General features: G+C 37.1%; 1 non-coding gene across 1 annotated transcript; it reads right to left on the bottom strand.

Moving 5' to 3' along the window:
• Positions 1-5537: 5537 nt before the first annotated feature.
• Trnan-guu lies at positions 5538-5611 on the bottom strand. The gene has a single exon. It is a non-coding gene; the product is annotated as a tRNA-Asn (tRNA).
• Between the last annotated feature and the right edge of the window lie 2072 nt (positions 5612-7683).

The following is a 7683-nucleotide window of genomic DNA, read 5'->3' as shown; positions in this document are numbered from 1 at the left end:
TTCTGAGGCAATGATTAGAAGCGAATTTTTGGGAATGTGCCCTCAATGTCTTTTGGCTAAAATGCCCTTAAATATTAGCCCCCGATTTTAGTTCGTTATTGGTGATTTTGAAAAGGGCACCCGATTTTAAATCTGGCTAACTTCTCAAAGCTTTTATATTCCCTGGTCTGGTCTTGCGGTTAATTTTCTCTAGGCTAAGTCATATGAATGAAATATGATCTAATTATTGTTTCCTCGTCACTTATTTGGTCGAAATCCGAAAAGAAATGAAAAAGAAAACTGGTTTGTTCCCTTGTTTAGCTTGAACAGAGCAGACTGAAGCGTGGGATCTCCTTGACAATGACATTGAAACGACGACTCATCCGTAAACAAATGGATGGCCTTTTCGTATAAAAAGTGAAATGCTTGTAGTCAAACACAAAGTGGTACCATTCGCCAAGCTCCTGATTTTGAAGGTTAATATTCATTGGAAATACGCAAAGATGAAAAGCCTTCAAGACCTCTGCTTGGTAGTGATAAAAGTTTCTTGACTCGCAGTTTTGAAAAAACTTTCTCCGGCGATGTCTTTATCCTTTCTCCGGATTAACTCCTTGCATCAAGGCCGATCCACTTTTCTCCCGCGAACTCAACCTTCGGTTCATTTCCTTTACACTTTCTCCGTAACCACTTTTTTTGCAGAAGCCTCTATACGCCTGAGATGAGATTGTCTCGCGCGCTGGTGCCGTTGCAGTATCTAGGATTGAGGAGGTAAACCATGAAATGGTATCAGCCACCAACAAATAATGCGACGGTTTCAATTACATCAGATATCAGTACGAGTTCGATTTATCCTTTGAGATATTGAAGTGGCCTATTCATTATTTTTGTGTTGTATTGATCGTGCGCAAGAAAGGATGCCCTTGCTCATCGTCGTAGGAAGAATAATCGCCCGCGAACTAAATAAGAAAAAACTTACCTGGCTGGGTCGTGTGATTGGAGGAGATAACATATTAATATGCACAATTTAAAGGTTCAATTGAGGGAGAGAAAAATGAAGGAGAAGAGTATAAATGGTTGGTGAGGATATATTGAAGATCACTGCTAAAATGTGGCAAAGAGAATGCTCGTGATTGGAGGTGGTTGAGATAGCTTTGTTAAATGTAACGTTCCAATAGGAAGGACTCCATATGATCACTTTTATGTTCTAGGCACCTGTGCATAAAATGTGTTTGTTCTTTAACCAAATGCTTTCGTAATTTTTATTTTCAACGATAGATTGAACTATAGACAACTTTATGCCAACTTGGTCTCGTGTGCCCTGAATATTTTTAACTAATGTACATGTTCCGGCAGGAATAATTAATTACCCGATAAACGCGATTGTAGTGTGGAAATATTTGAAAGAGTACTTGCAAGCCTTCTTTGTTGTGGTGATGAAGATTTTATATAATGTAGCTGTGATTATTTTCAGTATTTCTTATAACTTTTTACCACCCTTGCCTATTTGTATAGTCTGACATGCATTTATGGTCCTCGTATTATGTGCCTTCTTAATTCATAAAGCTTGAGTCTTTCAGAATTCGTTTAACAAGTCATCTGAATACTTTTGAATATCTTCCATTTTGGTTCCTTAAGGCTCAATTTAGTAGTAAAATCCAGTTATTTTAGGGCAATTCACCTAGCATTGGTAGTAGTTGAAGTCGTTCACCGACTCCTGAAATCACAGGCAAGTTTAAAAACTCGATTCATGAATTAGAAAAAAGATTTCCGTGACTTTGAATATGTTCCACATTCAGTCGATCGCTGTATGCTAAAAATGTCTCTGTCTTGATTGTAGCCGCGCTTGTGAAAAGTGTATCACGTCAGCAAATTATATTCACTCATTGCAAAAGTAAAGTACCTAAGGGAAAAGCTTCGTCGCTCTGCAGTGATTGGAGGGGCCAGCGAGTGGCGTCATTATTTTAGAAAGGGGTGACCATTCAACGAGCGAAAACAATTCTAGCTTTTGTTTTAGATTGTATAAGAATTTGAAGCAAAACAATTGGCGATAGAGTGCCTTTAGTATCTACATAGAAGAAAGTTGCTGCTTTCATCTGTAGAAAGAAGGTCAACTAAAGCAAAAACTTTTATTTTTGGTGTGGAAAATATCAGAAAAACAATGCAAAAGCATCGTGGCATGTATTGAAATTGAATGAAGTTGTTATCGTCCTAAAATTGAGAATTCGTGTCTTTTAACTGTGATTGCTACCACGGCTTCTACTTAAAAACCATTGCTAAGTTAGTGGTTCGAATAAAAATGATCTTTCAAATGCATGCGATGTTAACGGAAAGAATAATAGAGTAAATGTGCAGTCTTCATATGAAAAATAATTATTAGTATCATGCAAATTATGGAGAGCTGTTTTGAGAGGATGAAAATGTTGCTTTTTTCCCGAGTTTCTATTTTGATTTCTGAGTCCACAGTACATTAAAATAGTATTTTATTGAAAGTTTCAAAGGTAAAGTTTTTTGTTTAGTGTAGAAAAGAATTCAGGCACGTGGCGCTATTGAACCTTGATGGTATTGAGGACTTTGATCAGAATAACTATAAAAAACTTCACAATAAAACCAGGATACATGATTTCATTTGCTCAGTGGACTTTGATAGAGCATTTAGAAGGTGAATTGTTCAGAGTTAATTGAAGTACTTCATAATTGGCTGATAAGTATAAATGGTGGAAATGGAATCGTTTTAAAATTACGTTATCGAGTCAAACAGTGGAAATGACGGTATAAAATGAGTAGTGATAGTGCTTCGAATGAATTTGATTTGACCTGAGAACTTTGGAATTCGCACAGTACCTACATATTGATTCATTGCAAAGACTTCGAGAAAGCATTTGAATGAGTGAATCAGACCAAATTAAGTGAAGCAATTACAGGGATATTCGTGGAGTATAGCATTACAGTGTTATTAGAAACCTGTGATTAAATCAGATCGTAAATGCAAGGCAGTGAGACATACACGGAGTGAGTATAGGGGTGTATTTTGGCCAGTGATTGGACTGCATCCTATTGCCTTTTATTTTATTATAGATAAGGTCATTCTACATTTGCATTTAAAGCATTGTTGGTTAAAGTTCGCATAGTATGCTAAGTGTAATATCAGAATATGAAAACTTGATCGGGTGAAATTGTGCTAGCCACTATGTATTTTTTGTGCTTACTTCATTAGTGTCGCATCAATGATTTGTTTACCCTAATGTTGGACCTCTGGTGCGAGCTCTTTCATGGTACCTTAAGGAGTATGGAATGCCTCCCAGAAAAATAGGGTATTTGTGGGACCTCCCTACAAATACCATTCACTTAATTTGGTCCAACTAACTCATTCAAATGCTTTTGAACACAATAATTGAACAGAACTGGCGGCATAAAATGAGCGACCATAGTCTAGGAACGAATGGGAGCAACGAATTTTGGAATATGCGCCGGATGTATTAACTTATTACCTAATTTTGTGCTGGTAACTTTGTGAAAAATATCACGATCAAATGCCTTTGGGGGACTGTACAATTTTAATTACATGTTGTTATTCTTAAGTTTTGACTTTATTTGCATCACATTTTTTCTTCTACATTTAATTTTGGCCGTATCCTCAAATACCGTTTAACACTATTTGGAAGCCAAATGAAATTAGTGAATTTCAAGATCGAGTAAGAGAATTAGACAACGTCTATAACAGTACTCCACATATTTGAGAGCAACAGAGAGAACATATATATCTTCTCAGCCATTTAATTGAGATTTAGAATAGAAGTGGCGGCATAAAATGAGTGACCATAGTGTAGGAATGAATGGGAGCAACGAACTTTGGAATATGCTCCGGATGTATTACCTCATCTATAATAAAATGAAGGGCAATAGGATGCAGTCCATTCACTGGCCACAATACACCCCTATACTCACTGTCTTGAATTTAAGATCTGATTTAATCACAGATTTCTGATAAGACTCTGATGCTACATACCACGCATATCTCTGTAATTGCTTCACTTAATTTGGTCTGATTCACTCATTCAAATGCTTTCTCGAAGTCTTTGAAATGAATCAATATGTACTGTGCGAATTCCAAAGTTCTCAGTTCAAATCGAATTCATTCGAAGCACTATCACTACTCATTTTATACCGTCATTTTTCTCTGTTTGAATTCATTCCTAGCACTATCAATACGTATTGCACTGTTTGACTCGATAACGTAATTTTAAAATGAGACCATCACCATACTTCACATTTCAGTCATTTTTGAAGTACGTACCTAGATGAACTCTGAACAATTTGCCTGCTCAAATGCTCTATCAGAGTCCACTGAGGAAATTAAATCAAATACGCTGGTTTTATTATGAAGTTTATCTGATCAAAGGATATAGTATAAATGATCATCTGCAAACGTTTTCAAATGATCGCTAATCAATTATCTTTAGATAATATTCTTATTTTCCAAAAACTGATTTTTAGAATAAGTTTAAAGCGAAAACGATTTTTAAAAAGGCTTTGAACTTAGTTTTGTGAATGAGTTTGTTAAAGTTAATTCCAGTTCGAAAATAATAATGTAGAATATTTTAATTAAAGAGCCCAATAGTCTGTGCCTAAATGTAAAACTACTTCTCGAATTGAATTATGCCTACTGATTAGCATCGTCCAATCATTTAATCGGAAAATCCGCATCAAAAACCTCCACATCAGTCAACAAATTTCTATTCTATCAAAGCTCTAAGATATTTTTGCTCGTACATGATAGTACGTACATGATACGTATATGAAAGAGAAGAAATACGTAGGTGTGAAAAGATTGGCTGAGAGGAGAACTGAGTGGAGAGCTGGATTGTTGACCTGTGATGATGACATGATAGTATGTAGATGTACACGTTGGCTTCATCCATGAGGCCTGCATTCAAAAAACATGTATTCTTCAAGACAACAAAGGGATTTTAGCAGCGGACTATCTTTCGCTCCGTGGTAGGATCATCCGATAGATGATTATTTTCAAAATTGCCGGGCCTCGGCCTTTTCTGGTCACGCTACCTGTTCTTACAATTTTTACGCTATTTGTTCCTGAAGGATCGTTTTTTCGGTGATATCTAAACTTATATTGATTGAAAAAGTATAGAAAATTTAGTGCTTTGACAATTTTTATTTGTATGAATTAGTCAGTCAGTGGTTGGAAGTGAATTATATAGTCTATAGATTACCCTGTAGCCACTTAGTCGGCCCTATACCGGGAAATTACGGGGATTCCGAAGTTAGGGAAAGGTTCAAGGTCCTTAATAGCTTGGGCTCAAAGTTTTGAAAACCTGTGTTTGTGGACAGTATAATTTCTCGTCATGAGGAGCGAGAAATTGGAGTCCAAGACGAGGTCTTCCACAATTAAGTTATAGCAACAGGTGATAGAGTGTGTTGACGAGTCCTTTCAAATAAATGCTATCAAGTATTTAAAAAGCATTGACCATTTGCAACTGCGTTTCTTAATCCAAACGGAACAAATAGAAAACGAAAAACAAAGCACATTGTAAAAAATACTACGCCCCCGGGTGGGCTCGAACCACCAACCTTTCGGTTAACAGCCGAACGCGCTAGCCGATTGCGCCACGGAGGCGATGTGAGGGGAAGGATTCCATCATTCTAACCATAGTTTTTTTTCGTTTTGTATGATCTTAGGTTTTTCCGGCGTATCAGCTACAGAAAAATTTCTCGGGTTTTCCACCGGGTTTGTATTCCATGTCTCCCGACGTTTCGGGCAGCGACTTGCTGTTCATCCTGAGGGGATCTTCTCGAATGTCGTTCTTCAAAATTTGACAAGTACATATGCACCCCATCCATGATCAGGTGTAAATTTTGAAGAGGCGCAAGCCTAGACCAGCTTCACGAGCTATTGTTTTTGTTATTATTGATGTTATTTCTAATTTTATGTACATGTTTGCTCGTGAAATAAACTATTTTTGAACTTGAACTTGAAGAACGGCATTCGGAAGATCCCCTGAGGATCAAGTCGCTGCTCGAAACGTTTGTTGCGTTGTTACAAAATTTTTAATTCTTACATTAAATATATTGCAACAATGTGCATAAACTTACAGCTGTTAGAGCACAACTAACGCTGCTGCCCGTTAACTAAATCCTAGTTCTCGTAGAAAATTGTCAGAAGTAAAATAGGAAGCTTAAAAAAGGGATTAAAAGTGTCCGTAGCCATCAGCAATGAAATTTAATAGCGAAATTTCTCTAAAAAAGTTTCCGTGACCTAAACTACACCCCTCCCCGTTCCAACGAAATTCTTCGATCTTCCCTAAAAGACTAGTCGGAAGCTATATCTGTGAAACCATTACTTCCAAACACCTAGCATCCTGGTTCGAGTCGCGATCAGGGCAAATGATACCGCTCATAGATCTTGCATACATGTAGATGGCGCGTGATGTCATGTCAACGTTGTTAACAAAAGCTTGTCGTGTGTCACGTGATTTGGGTCAGTATCATTGTGAATACGTGCCGTGCGTTCGGCTGCAAGGAGAGATTTTCCTTAAAGGAAGCTCCATTTATTTCCACAGATAAGTTATTTCCGTATGGAAGATCTATGATACATCTTCTGAGCAATTTTCGGCCTCAACTTCTACACGGGAGAAACTCTGTAAAGTTTTCTTATCTACATCTACATTAAACCCTGCGATTCACCTCTAGTCATTCACATTAATTTATCTCTCATATTTTATTTATATGTTCTACCGTAGTATGTTGGCGTTCGTAAGATATGCCTAATTTTGTCAGAAAATGCACTGCTCTTGAATTTATTTACATCTACACAATACCCTGCGAGCCACCTTCAGGGTGTTTGGCAGGGGGTTATCAGTCACCAGCATGCAGCATGCAAGAGGATCCCCATTTGCACATCGCACGGTCGGAAAAATGTTACGCATACTCACAAAATATTCTTCCACACTGATGCAAAGACAAAACTTGCCAATTACTCTTGAAGGCATACAGAACTACATACTCTTCATACAACATGCTGTTAGAAAAACTAGGAAACTCAGAAGCATGCATCATGAAATACTTAGGGTAGTAGGGTACACTAAAATTCAACTACCCTGTTAGTAACTCCTAACGCTACCGTTATTGTCTCTTATCCATCTGTTCTGTTTTACCGATGTATACAGGGTGTCCCATTTATCTTGACCACCCAAAATAACTTTGTGTCCAGGTGCAAATTCAAAAATGTGTCAAGCAAATGTTCATTAGCCGTCAGGGGGACATTAATTAGCATGATTGCTTTCCTTGTAGCTTTGTTATTGACAGTGATATGAATGCAACTAGTTCCTAGCTTTAGTTTCAAACTAATGTTTCGAATTTTGTTTTCGAACTTAAGTTTCAAATTAACTTTAGTAGCGAACTTTTTCGAAAAAAATTTTCCTTGTTATGATTATAAGTCAAAAATTATTAAAATCAGTACAACCGCTCTTCATCTATAAATGATGTTACTCAACCGTTAACTGATTATCAGGTGGTACGATGTTTGCCTGGGTCAGCTAGTTTTATACATATCTTATTCCTTACTTTATTTTTTCACAGTGGGCCATTAACATTACCCGCGTACCTGCACTAAGTGCTAGAGAGTCAGTCATTTTTCAAAGCACTGTGTTTATGTTTATGGTCCACTGTGCTACATTTTTGAATAAGCCT

Source organism: Ischnura elegans, chromosome 9 (genome assembly GCF_921293095.1).
Source record: "Ischnura elegans chromosome 9, ioIscEleg1.1, whole genome shotgun sequence".
NCBI lineage: Eukaryota > Metazoa > Arthropoda > Insecta > Odonata > Coenagrionidae > Ischnura > Ischnura elegans.
Note: the sequence above shows the minus strand (reverse complement) of the source record. Positions and strands in the feature narration are given on the sequence as shown.